Raw genomic sequence first — 16,029 nt, forward strand, 5'->3', positions numbered from 1 at the left:
CTTTACATTCCCACCAACAGTGGATGAGGGTTCCTTTTGCTCCATAGCCTCTCCAACACTTGTTATAGTCTTGTTGATAATAGCTAATCTAACAGGTGTGAGGTGGTGTCTCATTGTAGTTTTGATTTGCATTTCTCTAATAGCTAATGAAGATGAGCATCTTTTCATATATCTGTTGGCCATTTGTACTTTTTCCTGGGAGAAATGTCTGTTCATGTCCTCTTCCCATTTTTTATTGTATTGTTTGTTTGTTGTTGTTGAGTTTTATGAGTTCTTGGTATATTTTGGATATTAGGACCTTATCTGAGCTGTTATTTGAAAATATCATTTCCCATTTAGTTGGTAGTTGGTTTATTTTGTTGTCAGTTTCTTTGTTGAGCAAAAACTTCTTAGTCTGATGTAGTCCCATTCATTTATCTTTGCCTTCACTTCTCTTGCCTTTGGAGTCAAATTCATAAAATGCTCTTTAAAACCAAGGTCCATGAGTTTAGTACCTATGTTTCCTTTTATGTACTTTATTGTTCAGGTCTTATATATAGGTCTTTGATCCATTTTGAATTAATTTTAGTACAAGGGGACAAACTGTAGTTGAGTTTCATTCTTTTGCATGTGGTTTTCCAGTTTTCCCAGCACCATTTGTTGAAGAGGCTTTCTTTTCTCCATAGTGTGTGGTTGGCCCCTTTATCAAAAATTATTTGACCAGGCCCTGGCCAGTTGGCTCAGTGGTAGAGCGTCGGCCTGGCGTGCGGGGGACCCGGGTTCGATTCCCGGCCAGGGCACATAGGAGAAGCGCCTATTTGCTTCTCCACCCCCGCTCCTTCCTCTCTGTCTCTCTCTTCCCCTCCTGCAGCCAAGGCTCCATTGGAGCAAAGATGGCCCGGGCGCTGGGGATGGCTCCTTGGCCTCTGCCCCAGGCGCTAGAGTGGCTCTGGTCTCGGCAGAGCAACGCCCCGGAGGGGCAGAGCATCGCCCCCTGGTGGGCAGAGCGTTGCCCCTGGTGGGCGTGCCGGGTGGATCCCAGTCAGGCGCATGCGGGAGTCTGTCTGACTGTCTCTCCCCGTTTCCAGCTTCAGAAAAATACAAAAAAATAATAATAATAAATAAAATTTAAAAAAATTATTTGACCATACTTATGTGGTTTTATTTCTGAACTTTCTATTCTGTTACGATGGTCTCAGTGTTTATTTTTCTGGGAATACCATGCTGTTTTCATTGTTGTGGCTCTATAATATAATTTGAAGTCACGTATTGTAATGCCCCCATCTTCGTTCTTTTTCCTTAGGATACCTATGGCTATTCAGGGTTTTTTATAGTACCATACAAACCTGATGATTTTTTTGTTCCAATTCTTTAAAAAATGTCATTGGAATTTTGATGGGAATTGCATTAAATTTGTATATTGCTTTGCATAATATGGTCATTTAGATTATATTTATTCTTCCTATCCAAGAACAAGGAATAATTTTCCATTTCATTGTATCTTCTTTTATTTTTCTTAACAATGCTTTGTAGATTTCATTATATAGGTCCTTTATATTATTTATTATATTTATTCCTATGTATCTTATTTTCTTTTTCTTGCAATCGTGAAGGGGATTATTTTTTGGAGTTTGTTTTCTAATGTTTCATTGTTGGCATTTAGACAGGCTATGAACTTTTGTATATTAATTTTGTATCCTGGGACTTTACTGTATTGGTTTATTGTTTCTAGTTATCTTTTTGTGGAGTCTTTGGAATTTTCGATGTATAGGATCATATCATCTGCAAAAAGTGATACCTTTACCTCTTCTTTTCTGATATGGATGCCTTTTATTTCTTTATCTTGTCTGATTTCTCAGGCTAGAACTTCTAGCACCATGTTGAATAAGAGTGGAGAGAGTGTACAACCCTGTCTTGTTCCTGATTTAAGGAGGAAAGTCCTCAGTTTTATGTCATTTGATATATAGTGTTAGCTGATGGTTTATCATATATGGCCTTTATTATGTTGAGATATTTTTTTTCTATACTCATTTTGTTGAGTGCTTAAACATAAAGTTGTGTTGTATTTTATCAAATGCCTTTTCTGCATCTATTGATAAGATCATGTGGTTTTTGTTCTTTGTTTTCTTGATATGGTGTATTACATTAAACTGATTTACGTATGTTGAACCATCCTTGAGATTCTGGGATGAATCACATTGATCATGATGTATTATCTTTTTAATATGTTGTTGTATTTGATTTGCTAATATTTTAGCATCTGTATTCATTAGAGATATTGGTCTGTAGTTTTTTGTTTGTTTGTTTGTTTGTTTTGTGCTGTCCTTGCCAGGTTTCAGTATGAGGGTTAAGTTGGCCTCATAAAATGTGTTTGGAAGTATTGCTTCTTCTTCAATTTTTTTAAAAGAGTTTGAATAGAATAGGAACCAAGTCTTCTTTGAATGTTTGATAGAATTCACTAGTATAGCTGTCTGGGCCTGGACTTTTATTTTGGGGGAGGTTGTTAATAATTTTTTCTACTTCCTCTCTGATAGTTGGTCTGTTTAGGCTTTCTGCTTCTTCATGACTCAGTCTAGGAAGGTTGTATTGTTCTAGGAATTTATCCATTTCTTTTAGACTGTTGAATTTAGTGGCATATAGTTTTTCATAGTATTCTACAATAATTCTTTGTATATCTGTGATGTCTGTGGTGATTTCTCCTCTTTCATTTTGGATTTTGTTTATATGAGTCTTTTCTCTTTTTTCCTTGATGAGTCTTGCCAAGGGTTTGTCAATTTTTTTTTATCTTTTCAAAGAACCAGCTCCTTGTTTTGTTAATTTTTTCTATAGTTTTTGCAACCTCTATTTCATTTATTTCTGCTCTGATTTTTATTATTTCCTTTCTTTGGCTGGTTTTCGGTTGTCTTTGCTCTTCTTTTTCAAGTTTCTTAAAGTGTGAAGTTAAGTGGTTTACGTGGGCTCTCTCTTGTTTGTTCATATAGGCCTGAAGAGATATGAACTTCCCTCTTATTACTGCTTTTGTTGCATCTCAGAGATTTTGATATATTGTATTGTCATTTTCATTTCTCTGTATATATCTTTTGAACTCTGTGCTTATTTCTTCTTTGACCCACTTATTTTTTAAAAGTATGTTGTTTAGTTTCCACTTTATTGTGGGTTTGTTTACCTCTTTTTTGCAGTTGAATTCTAGTTTCAAGGCCTTATGATCAGAAAATATGCTTGGTACAATTTCAATTTTTCTGAATTTGGTGATGTTATTTTTGTGGCCCAACATATGGTCAATTCTTGAGAATGTTCCATGTACACTAAGAAAAATGTATACTCTGTTGCTTTGGGATAAAATGTCCTGTAGATGTCTATCATATCCCATTGCTCTAGTGTTTCATTTAAGGACAGTATCTCTTTATTGATTTTCTGTTTGGATGAACGATCTAGAGCTGTCAGTGGTGTATTGAGGTCTCCAAGTATGATTGTATTTTTATCAGTTTTTGTTTTTAGGTCAATCAGTAGCTGTCTTATATATTTTGGTGCTCCTTGGTTTGGTGCATATATATTAAGAATTGATATGTCTTCTTGATTCAGTGTCCCCTTAATCATTATGAAATGACCATTTTTGTCTCTGATTACTTTGCTGTCTTGTAGTCAGCATTCTTAGATATCAGTATTGCTACACCTGCATTTTTTGGATGTTATTTGCTTGGAGTATTGTTTTCAAGCCTTTCACTTTGAATTGTTTTTACCCTGGTTGCTTAGATGTGTTTCTTGTAGATAGCATACAGTTGGATTTTTTTTAATCCATTCTGCTACTCTGTGTCTTTTTATTGGTGAGTTTAATTCATTTATATTTAGTGTAATTATTGACACTTGAGGGTTCCCTATTGCCATTTTATAAATTGCTTTCTGTTATTTTTGTATCTTGTTTGATTCTTCTCTTTTGTTTTTCTATCATTTATTTTTGTTTGGTTGTAATTCATTTTTCTTTCTTCTGTTATTACCTTTCTTAAGTCATGTATTTCTGTGGTGGTTTTTTCAGGAGTGGTTACCATTAAGTAATGAAAAGGGTACCTACCATGTTTATTGTAGTATACTATCTTATGAGTGCTTCTGCACTCCATCGTCCTTTGCTACTGTTAATCTCTGTCCTCTCCCCCCTTTTTATTGTTGTCACAGTTTAAATTTGGTTTTATTGTGTTCTTGCTGGAGCTTTTACTTGTGGTTTTGTTTTGTTTTGTTTTTTGTATCTGGTTGGAAAACCCCCTTTACTATTCTTGCAGTGGTGCTTTTCTGATGATAAATTCCCTCATCATTTCTGTATCTGTGAATGTGTATTTGAAGGATAGCTTTGATGGGTATAGTATTCTTGGCTAAAAGTACCTCTCTTTCAGAACTTTACATATTGAGGTTCACTCTGTTCTAGCTTGTACAGTTTCTGCTGAGAAATCTGATGATAATCTAATAGGCCTTCCTTTATATGTTTTATTCTTCTTTTCCCTGGCTGCCTTGAGTTTTTTTTCTGTCATTGGTTTGTGCCCATTTTATTATGTGCCTTGGAGTAGGTTTGTTGGGGTTAAGAAAACTTGGTGTTGCCTGACCTGTGGTGGCGCAGTGGATAAAGCGTCGACCTGGAAATGCTGAGGTCACCGGTTCGAAACCCTGGGCTTGCCTGGTCAAGGCACATATGGGAGTTGATGCTTCCAGCTCCTCCCCCTATCTCTCTCTCCTCTCTGTCTCTCTCTGTCTCTCTCTCTCTCCTCTCTAAAATGAATAAATAAATAAAGAATAGAAAAAAAATGAATAAATAAATAAAAGTCAATTAAAAAAATTAAAAAAAAAAAAAAAGAAAACTTGGTGTTCTGTTTGCTTCTTGAATTTGAGGCTTTAGTTCTTTACACAGGCTTGGAAAGTTCTCATTTATTATTTGTTTGAATATGTTCTCCATTCTGTTTTTTCTCTCTTCTCTTTCTGATATACCTATTATTCTTATGTTAGTCTTTTTGATGGAGTTAGACCATTCCTGTAGGGCTTTCTCATTTTTTTAAATTTTTGAGTCTCTCTCTTCTTTTCTCTGTTGTGTCTCAAGTTGCTTGTCTTCTATGTCACTAATCCTCTCTTATATCTGGCCTGTTCTTTAACTAAGCTTGTTATCTCAAGTTCATGAATTGAGTTTTTCATCTTTGTTTGATTTATTTTTATAGTTTCAATTTCCTTGGTAATATATTCTTTGTGTTCATTGAGCTGTTTCTTGAGCTCCTTAAGTTGCCTTTCTGTGTTTTCTTGTATATCTCTGAGTCTTTTGAGGATTTCTGTTTTAAATTCTCTGTCATTTAACTGCAAGCATTCCAATTTATTAAATTATTTTCTGTAGATTTTTTCTCATCTAACTGTGCTACATCTTTGTCTTTTTTATCCTTGATATACAATTTCCTTTTCATTAATGGCATCTGAGGGTCATTTTGTTAGTAACACTAATGAGAATTAATAAAGAATAAAATTTAAAAATAAATAAATAAAATAAAAAGTAAAAAAAATATTATTTCTTTTTTCTTTTTTTCCTTTTTTCTCTTCCTCTTTGAGAAAATACCATGAAAAAGTATGAATTATATTGTGTTATATTAAACAAAAACTACCTATAACAGAGGGCCTGAGTTAGGGAGAAGTGATAAAGGGGGAAAAAAGGAGGTAGGGACCCACAAAATGCAATAAAGGAAAAAATTTGGATCAAGAATAAAATGATTTGCTTGTAAATGATGGTTGATTGAGAGATATAATGAAAGCAAAAAGAGGAAAACAAGAAAAAGAAAAAAAATTCTATTATATTAAGTGGAACAAAAACTAGATAGAATGGAGAGCCGAGGTTGGGAGGGATGCTAATGAGTTAATAAGTGAAGTAAAAAGCACATGAAATGCCACAAAGAAAAAATTTGAGTTCCAAATAAAATAATTTGTTTGTGAGTGAGGTTCAAATGAGAGAAAAAGTAAAGGAGAAAAGAAGAAACTAAAAGAGAGGGAGAAAAAAGAAAAAGGGAAAAAAGAAAAGAAAAAAAAGAAGAAAAAAAGAAGAGAGAGTTAAGGGTTTTGGAGTGTAACCCTCATAGAGAGAAAGGAAGAAAAGAAAAAAAATGGAAACTGTAACACTTATGGATAATGTAGTTCAAGAAAAAGAAAAAAGAATAAGATGAGCAGAGAATAAAAGGACCAAGGTGGAAGAAAAAAAAATAAAGATAAGAAGATGAAAGAAACAAAAAAAAGTGGAAAAAGTTATAAAGTCTTTGGATTTTTCTTGATTCTGAGAGGTTCTCTTCTTTCTTTTTCTTTCCTCTCCCTCTTCCTGGTCGGTAGCTTTGTACTGCAGGCTCTGCCCCTGTGGCATGCTTAGGTAGATTTGCAGTTGATATATCTCTATGGTGACGTCAAATACTAGACCTCAGTCTCATTGTTAGTCAGGGCTTGTTAGCATTTGCAGGCTCCAACAATGGGAGAGTCTGTTTTCCTGGAGCCTCTCTCCTAGTCTCTCCTTCCTGAATAAGCAGCCTGATGATCCAGCTATAAGGTTGCCACTGCCACTGCCTGGAGATTAAGAGGCTCAAAGAGCTGGAAAATCCCCACTCTATCCCCACTCAGCACAGGGCTCTGGGTAAACTCTGTCAGTCAGAGCTGCCAGTGTAATCAGGCAGTGCTGGGAGCCAATATTTCTCAAGGTGTCTTTCTATGAGCCTCCAGGCATGTCCAGTATGGCTCAGCACTCTGTAGGACCACTCTCCCCAGGTTTTTTGCACTTTGTAACCTGTTTTGTCTGGGAAGAAGATGCCCTCGTCGCTGCCTGCAGAACAGGAAATCTTAAAAGCTGCCAAGTCCCTCTTTTTAATGTACAGCCCTGAGTATGAAAGCTCTGCCCATCAGAGCCACCAGCTTAAGCAGGTAGGGGGCATGTTGACTTCTGTTTTGTTCCCCAGGTATATCTAGTTAAATTTGCCTTAGCATTCCATGGGATTGTTTCCTGCAGGCTTCTTCCTTGTTAAAAAGCCTACAGCCTATCCTGTCTAACTTCTGCAGTGTTCTCTGAGGTTTGTTCCATAGGAATGTGTTTTTCACCCTGTATCGGCTGACAGGAAGTTGCCCCAGCCACTACGTGCAGAGCAAGAGGCACTAAAAAATATCACATCTCTTGTCTTAGATCACTGATCTGAGAGAGATCTTGTCAATTAGAGCTGTGTATGTCAGTTGGGAGGTGAGCAGACTGTGGGTTAAGCTAATTTCAGTGATTGGATCCTCAGATCTGCTCCAGAGACAGATTGCAAGCTGCTTGTGCACCCCTCCCTCTAGTGCTTCCGTACTTTTTCTTCCCCGGGAATGTGCTTTGTTAACCTGGCAGAGGTGCCCCACCCACCCGTAGAAGTCTGGGCATAGAGAAGTTTGCTTTCATGCACTCCCCATGTGCTATTGTTAGGAGAGCAGGGATTACACTGAGACTCTGGTCGCTGCCCATGCAGAGGCCTCTGACCCTTCCCCTCTGTCCAGAAACATGGGCACCCACTCCCAAGGCACTAGGAGGAACCTCTCACATACTATCTGCACTCACCGACCAGGATATCATGGGTAATAAAGGCTGCTGCTTGCCAGCCTTTGCCAGGGTTCAGCACCAGTGTTAGCTCATGTGGGCTGAGGTGCCGCAGGCACACTCTTTCCCAAGGTTGGACATCTGTGCCCCAGCCCAGCTCCCTCCACGCCCCCAGCCCCCACTCTCTCTCAGTTCCAAGTGAAAGCAGCCCTTGCTCATGTTAATGAGGAAGGTGGAGTGTTCCATTTTCTGTCTTATTTCCTTCAGGGTTGATTATATATTTAGTCAATTTTTTTCTCGATCATACCTTCGTGTTCAGTGTGTGGGACTTCTAGATGTTACATCCCAAGAGACAGACCACAGCAAACCCAAAGTGAATTTTATAAGTTTTATTGCAAACCTGCGCAGGGACTGCAGGCAACTCACGCAAGGGAACACTGCAGCCCCGAGCTTCTAAAATGGCTCCTTTTTATAGGGTGGCTATCTAGGCTGAGCAAGCAAGCAATGTTTACAAGGGTGGGAGAGGTGCAATTAGCTGACCTTGTTCTTAGCTAAGTCTCTAGGATAGGGTTTCCTTGATGTTGGGTACATAGAGTTCTGTGGAAAATATTACTACATTTCTAATGGGTTTTTTTTGTTTTTTGTTTTCCTCCAGCCATGTACTGGATGTACTCAGTTTTCATGGCTGGTGGCCTGCACTGCTTGTCCTAAGATGTTGCATTCCCCCATTTTCTTCTTACTAGTTCAAATCATTGAACTTTGGTATTGCTCATCTGAACCAGGTATAATAACAAATGCCGTGGCGCAACCACAACAAACTGGAACTGGACCCTATACTGATGTAATCAATTTGGGTTTTATACACTGGCTAGTGATTAGCCTACTATGCCTCTCACAATGGTCAGCAATGAGCTCAGGGGAGAGTGGTATTTATAGGTGAAACCTACAAGATTAAAATGTTGTCAGCATGTTTGTACAATGTCTTTGCAAAAGTACAAAAGCACACACTGTTCTAAGATAATAAACTACTTTCCTGCAATATCTTCAGGGCTGATACACAAAGAACATGTCCTGCCTTTGCTAGCAAGATTAGATTTGCTGAGGTTCATGAGAATTTTCTACTTTAGCTGTAGCTATAAGTTAATTGGGTCAAGGGTCCTCCCTAGTATGGGCTGGCACACTGATAGTGTGCCCTTAGTACTACAAGCTTTATGGCTTGAATTCTCTTTTGTACATACTGTGTGAGGCAGTTGATAATATATGGTGACCCCCCTACTATAAGCAAAATGAGGGGTCTGGTAAGAGCAGTAAGTAACGTAGTGAGCTAAAGGGATTAAGAGAATAAATCCTTATACTAATTTCTTTCTGCCTTGTATTTTTCTTCTCTGTACTAACTTCTTACAACTTGCACAAACCTTCTGAAACTTACATAAACCTTCAACTTTCCCTTTCCTTTCAAAAGTACCTCTACACCTCATATCTTTTATCATTAAAACCATACAATTCCTTTCCAACTAATCAGAATTCTTAATTCCTAAAAACCTTAACCTTCAGTGAGGACTAAGTTAGTAATAAGTAATCCTCTTTTAAAGATTGCTTTTTGGAGGTGTCCTTTTCCTAAGTAGCCTATTGGACACATGACTAATATTCGTAGGTTATTCTATACTGGTAGCTATGAGTACATATATAATTTTCATTTACCTTGTATCTTCTCTCTCAGCCAAGGGACCTACACCCCCTTTCTGTATGACTCATAGCAGTACATGCATCAAACCTTAAGATGACTTACTTGGCTTTCCTTTACCTTAGTTTCCCTCCCTCCCCAAAGTCTAATTAAAAGGAAGTCCCTAGTGAGTTTCTCTAGGCATTAGCCATGGGTGGACCAGTTAACTTCTGGTTTGTGGTTGAACCTGGGCATGCTGTCCTTCTCAGGTTCAGCTTACAAGGGTTGGTGGGGTCAGTCTTCACTGTCCAGAAAGGTGTCTCTGCTGGGGCTGCAAGCTTCAGCCGGCTGCGGTGGACCCAGGCAGGTATGCCTTCTACCTTGGCAGTAGTGGGAGTGGTCAGGATCATGGTGTGTGGACCCGTCTACATGGGAGCCAGTCCTTGGGTGGTGTACTGCTAGAAGTGCCTCTTGGACAGTCTTTGAACAGTTCACTGAGTAACCTATAAAACCTGCAAGTGCTTAGGAAAAGGGTATTACATTTCTACACTTTGCAGTTAGAGTTTAAGTCCTAGTGACCACTGCTTCTAGCTGAAATTAGCAGCAGATCCCAGCCTATAATAGGCATGAGGCATTGAGATAAGAGAAATAAAGGAGATACTAAACATTAAATAAAACAATAAAATCAGACTATCAATACTCACAATAGAGATCTTTGAGGGATAAATAAAACTTAAATATCCAAGCAAGGCATACTAGATGGCCCTTGTGTTTACAAGAAATGAGATTAGCTTATCTGCTACTTGGAAGAAATACCTTAGGCTCATGAATGATGTCCTTGGGCCTTCAGTGGCAATTCCCAGCATGCTGGGCAAGGTCAGGTCACAAGTAGCTGGAGCAGGGCTAGAAGAGACTGAACCCTCCCTCCATGGAGTTAAAGGGCAGCTTACCTTCTCATATCCCCCGTTCTACAGCACAGACGTGTCAACCAGTGGGGCTGGGAAGCCTGGCAGGCTTCAGTTTAATGACCTTTCTTTCCACTCTGGAGCAGGGCCTTGATGAAATGCTATGAAGCCCCTTAGGGCACTGGAGCCAAAAGTTGGTATTTCCTGACTTCTTTTGGGCCTTATTTACCTTTTCTGTTACTTCCTTGGTCATTATAGACCTTAAAAGCCATGCTCAGAAGATCTCACTGAGGGGCTTGACTAAGAGAACAAAATTGGGAATCCTGTGTTTAAAGAAGCCTATTAGACTGAGGAAAGAAAAGATTTGATCTGTGGTGGTAGGTGGTTGGAGACTGTGGAGGGTCTGAAATCAGGTGGAAGTTCAGGATTATGTCTCTAGAGTTCCCCTTTCTACCTACTATGTTAAGAATTCTTCTATTAAGCCAATCAATAGTAATATTTGTTACTCTGCGTTTTGTGACCTAACATTGAACAATTAACAATTACTGAATTATTATATATCCCCTAATATTTAAACTAAAATTTTAACATCACAGGCTATGAAATAACAAATGAAAAGGAGAATTAACAAAAGACTGTTGAAATAACATATACAATTCTAACATAGAAAATGTTTTGTTTTGTTTTTTACAACAACAGATCCTTGGTACAAAAAGGAAATCTTTGTATTTGACAGACTATACAATTCCATATGCTTTACTATTAGTACAAATTTAGTACAATTTACAATAAGAGATTATAAACTACTATTCCTAATGAACTACTGATTTTCAGAGAAAAATAAGGAATGGCCAAAATGTAGTTACTATTTTGTGGCTTCCCAGCTGGCAAAGAGATGCTAACCCTCTTTTTGACATATAGAGCTTTACAACATTAAGTCATTATAAGGGTCAGGGTAGTAAACTAAAAAAAAACAAAACAATTTTATAAACTTATTTTCTTAACAGTGGGGTATTCTAGTTTACATAAGGTCCTCAATTTTCTCAGGGACATAGTAACCCTATAATTCCCTAAATCTTCTCCTATAGTCTGGCTCCACATGGAGGTGGAGATTTTCCAGAGCCAAAGCAGAGGAGGGCAGGGGCTGTAGCAAGGTGATGATAACCTCTAGCCTACTTACTGCACTGTTATCTTTTGCCTGACTAAGCAGTGGTGCAGCTCCTTAGCTAAGAAAGAAGTTTCTTTGTTATACAAAAAAGGGAATCAGGGTGCCTGGGATTCCCAGTGCCCAAGGGGGAGGGGCAAGTGCCTGAAACTGTGAGGGGAGCCTGCCGCTTCTTTTTTTTTTCTTCCTTTTCTCTGCCACTTCTCCTGCAGCCAGCTGCAGCCTGGCTGCCTTTTCTTTCTCTACCTCTGCTGCTATACTGGGCTGCATACTGACCGTGCCACCTGCCTGCAGGTGGGTGCTGGTGATAGTACGCTAAACTCTCTATGTTTTCTATGGGTCTAGCAATCTTGGTTTGGCCAGTCTGCTCTTAAGTTGGCCATTCTAGTTCACAAAGGGTCCGCACATGGCGGAATCAACAGGAGTCCCATAGTCTCGTGCCCTGCAAGAGAAATCAGAAAAATTATCAAGCAAGTACTGAAGAGGCGTTAGGGCAGCAGATTGCCCCTGACCCCTGGCCCTTGACTCTCGAAGGAATCCTGTGAGGAAGCAATGGTCGAAGCAGACAAACAAACCAAATATGCACACAAAACAAACAAAACTTCTAAACCAAAACCAAAGGGAGAAGGCAGCGTCCTGCGTTCCCCGACCGACCAGGTGGGGAGAAATCAGGTGGCGTCCTGCCTGCTCCACTACACCCTTTTCTAACTAGAGCTCTGTTTCCAAATATTCAAAGAGGAAGCTTTTTTACCAGTCTCGAGACTCCAAATGTTTCAAATCAGCCAAATTCAGTTTCCAAATGGCAACTGCCAGAGGCTGGCCAGCTACCAACATCTGCTGCAACCCACTCTGTGAGGAGGGGTCTTACACGGCCTATCTCGCTGGGGGCCTCCATGTGTTACATCCCAGGAGACAGACCACAGCAAACCAAAGTGAATTTTATAAGTTTTATTGCAAACCTGCACAGGGACTGCAGGCAACCCACGCAAGGAAACACTGCAGTCCCGAGCTTCTAAAATGGCTCCTTTTTATAGGGTGGCTATATAGGCTGAGCAAGCAAGCAACGTTTACAAGGGTGGGAGAGGTGCGATTAGCTGACCTTGTTTTTAGCTAAGTCTCTAGGGTAGGGCTTCCTTGATGTTGGATACATAGAGTTCTGTGGAAAATATTGCTACATTTCTAATGGTTGTTTTTTGGGGGGTTTTTTCCTCCAGCCATGTACTGGATGTACTCAGTTTTCATGGCTGGTGGCCTGCACCGCTTGTCCTAAGATGTCACACTAGATACTCCAAGGATAGATTTTTCTGCCACTGGTTGTAGAACTTGTTGAAATTTTGGGGAGAGATATCGGGAGCACTCCTCACGGTGCCATTTCTCTGATGTCACTCAGCCCCCTCTAAAGACCATTTTAAAAAGCTGAACAACAACCAAGAAATTTTTTAAAATCTTCTTGAAAGTATCAATCCACTAACAAGACTGTGACTGTTACTCAGTGATGAACCAATAAAGTGCTGGAACCTTAGGAGCTGAGCTCAGTGCTCAAGGTTGCTTTAGTTATGGGCCGTTTGCTAGTCAAGCTGGGGTACCAACCACTGAGCTTCACTTCTGAGGTTTTGTGGAACTAGGTGTGAAAAATTATAATCTGGTGCTTTCCCAGGGAGAAAATCCAGGTAAATTGCCTGCACTTTGAGCAGGAGAGAGGGGAGCAGGAAAATGCTGTTACCTTGTCTTGAGAGTAAAATGGATGTTAACCAAGCTTTTTCACAGACAATGGTCTGGTTTCACATCACATGATGGCCCAGAAAATCTAAATTTAGATTAAATGAATTTAGATTAAGATAGCTCAGAATAAGTCATGCCTCTTTGTGTTTGGTGAAAACAATGGAATTGGTCTGTTGATGTCGAGACAACCATGCTGGACTTTAAGTTATTTCAATAAATACATCTTCATGACAATGGCTAGGATGCCACCAAAGATAACAAGAGATGTATGAAGACAAACCCCATGAGCTAGCAGAAAAAGGTACAAACTTGACCTGATAGAAACAGACATACAAAACACAACACCTAATAACTGAAAAATACTCCACATTGAAAAAGAAAACAATAATAATAAAAGGCAAGCTTGATATGGAAATGTTTCATTTGGAAGAGTAAAGCACTGCTTATTAGAATGTCTCAAGAGGGACCAACCTGGTGATGGCTGATCACACATTGGAAGGATGTTGCTGCTAGAAGCTATAATTCTGAGATGTGTGCTATCCCTCAGTACATCATTAGCTGAAGACATGTAAAGTGGCATGGATGGCACGCTTTCACCCCGAACACTTGCTGATTTATAAGGAAGCTGGTAACATATTTCTGCAGCAGAAAGAATAGAAGCCTGAGAAGATGGAAGAACTGTGCACCTGGCTCCAAGGTCAGGCACTCTCTCCAAGATTCACAGGCCCTCCGCAGTGTGGGCACTGGGGAGTCAGGGCTACAATGACACCTGAACCCTGGGAAGCCCCACCAGTGGAGAAAGAAAGGATAAAACTGGTCTGTCCACACTATTTAACAGACACCATGGAGGGTCTAATGGTAGAGACTAGGGAGATTACCGTGCCTGAGAAGTGAAGGGCCACTATATCTTTGAAGGTCAGAGCAGCCCTGCTTTTCATAAAGGGAAGTTGCAAAGATCACCATGGCAGAAATAATAGTAAACAATAATATAAACAAACCTTGACAGGTTGGCTCAGCAGTAGAGTGTCGACCTGGTGTGTGGATGTCCCGGGTTCAATTCCCAGTCAGGGCACACAGGAGAAGCACCCATCTGTTTCTCCACCCCTCCATTCTGCCCCCTCCCTTTCTCTCTCTCTCTCCCTCTCTCTCTCCCTCTCTCTCTCTCTCTCTCTCTCTCTCTTTCTCTCTCCCCTAGCTCTAATGGTTTGAGCAAATTGGCCCCAGGCACTGACAATAGCTCCTTGGCCTCCACCAAAGGCACTGAAATAGCTCAGTTGCTGGGCAACAGAGCAGCTGCCACAGATTGACAGAGTATTGCCCCATAGGGGGCTTGCTGGTGGATCCCAGTTGGGGTGCACACGGGAATCTGTATCTGCCTCCCTACCTCTCATTTAACAATAATATAAATATAACCACTTTTTTTATAATTTTATTTTTTTAATGGGGTGACATCAATAAGTCAGGATACATATATTCAAAGAAAACATGTCCAGGTTATCTTGTCGTTTAATTATGTTGCATACCCATCACCCAAAGTCAGATTGTCCTCTGTCACCTTCTATCTAGTTTTCTTTGAGCCCCTCCTCCTTCCCTTTTCTTCTCCCTCTCCCCCTTCCCCTCATAAACACCACACTTTTATCAATGTCTCTTAGTCTCACTTTTATGTCCCACCTACGTATGGAATAATGCAGTTCCTGTTTTTTTGTCATTTACTTATTTCACTTCATATAATGAATATAACCACTTTTAAATGGAGCTGGAGTTGCCTTCCCAGAGGGAACTGCCTCCCACAGGTCTTATGCCTCAAACCTTTGAAACGTTATAACAGGGCAAAGTAAACTTTGGACTAAGTCTCTTAAAGTAGCATGTGTCCCACAGAACTGTTTATAAAGGTAACAGGAAAAGCAGCTATTATGACCACCTTGCTGAAAATTACAGACTGAAAATTAAGCATACTGTCTAGAATTAGCATATCTGTGTTTGTTTATCTGCATGAACAGAAATGCCTTTCTTCTGATGTAATTGTTTCCCTTCTCTTTCTCATAAATACCCATTGTCATGGTCTACTAATTGGAACTCAATTTGGACTTCTGCCTTAGTCCATGCTTCACAAATAGGGTTTTTTGTTTTGTTTTGTTTTGTTTTTATTTCAAATAAATAATTGTTGCTTCTCACTCTGGCTTCTTACTCTCAGGGGGACATGTCTTATGTACAAAACTTGTTCTATAAACAGTGTTATCACTATTCATTTTTCTGGTCTTGACTTCACAAAATTAAATGGCTTAGAGTGCAAGAGAACTGAAACTGGAAGCCAACACCTCAGTTTGAAAATTTTAAAAAATAAAAAACGCAAGATTTGGGGAGGTCAAAATCCTAAGGTAAGAATAAGGAACTAGACCTATGCCAGCTCTAAATTCTAAGATCTTCAGCTTTTTATTAACATTCAGGTTAATGACTCCGGCATTAACCTGTAGCCTACATAATCCAGCCCTGCCTCCATCTATGTAACCCTAATGTTATTTACAAAGAGTCTGCAATAATGTGGACTAAGTGGAAAATATTACAATGTATTCTATGCTATATAATCTCAGCTGTGTATGTGTGTGTGTGTGTGTGCGCGCGTGCGCGTGCATGCACACATGTGCAACATATGGTTTTAAAGGAAGACAACATGACTGGAGAAAATAAAGACCCTGTCAGAGGGAGCAGGTGCCCGGGGTCAGGGCAGATCTAAGACATAGCCAGATATGTGTTTGAAGCCCAGCTGTCATTCCACCTGGGATAAATTCTAACAGGTGACTCTCACTGACTCATTGATTTCTTCAGCAGATATTTACCATATACCTACTATGAGGAAAAAAGAGTAATAAACTCTACAGAATTACCTGTTTCATCACTAATCAAAATAAAGACAATAATATCTACTTTGCAGGGTTACTGCACAAATTTAGCTCAGGTGCCTAGGATGTGATCTATTACACATGATTGATAAAAGCTGAAAACCCAAGGTTGGGATCCAAGATAAGAATTCTTATTC

The sequence above is a fragment of the Saccopteryx bilineata genome, chromosome 5 (assembly GCF_036850765.1).
Source record: "Saccopteryx bilineata isolate mSacBil1 chromosome 5, mSacBil1_pri_phased_curated, whole genome shotgun sequence".
Taxonomy (NCBI): Eukaryota; Metazoa; Chordata; class Mammalia; order Chiroptera; family Emballonuridae; genus Saccopteryx; species Saccopteryx bilineata.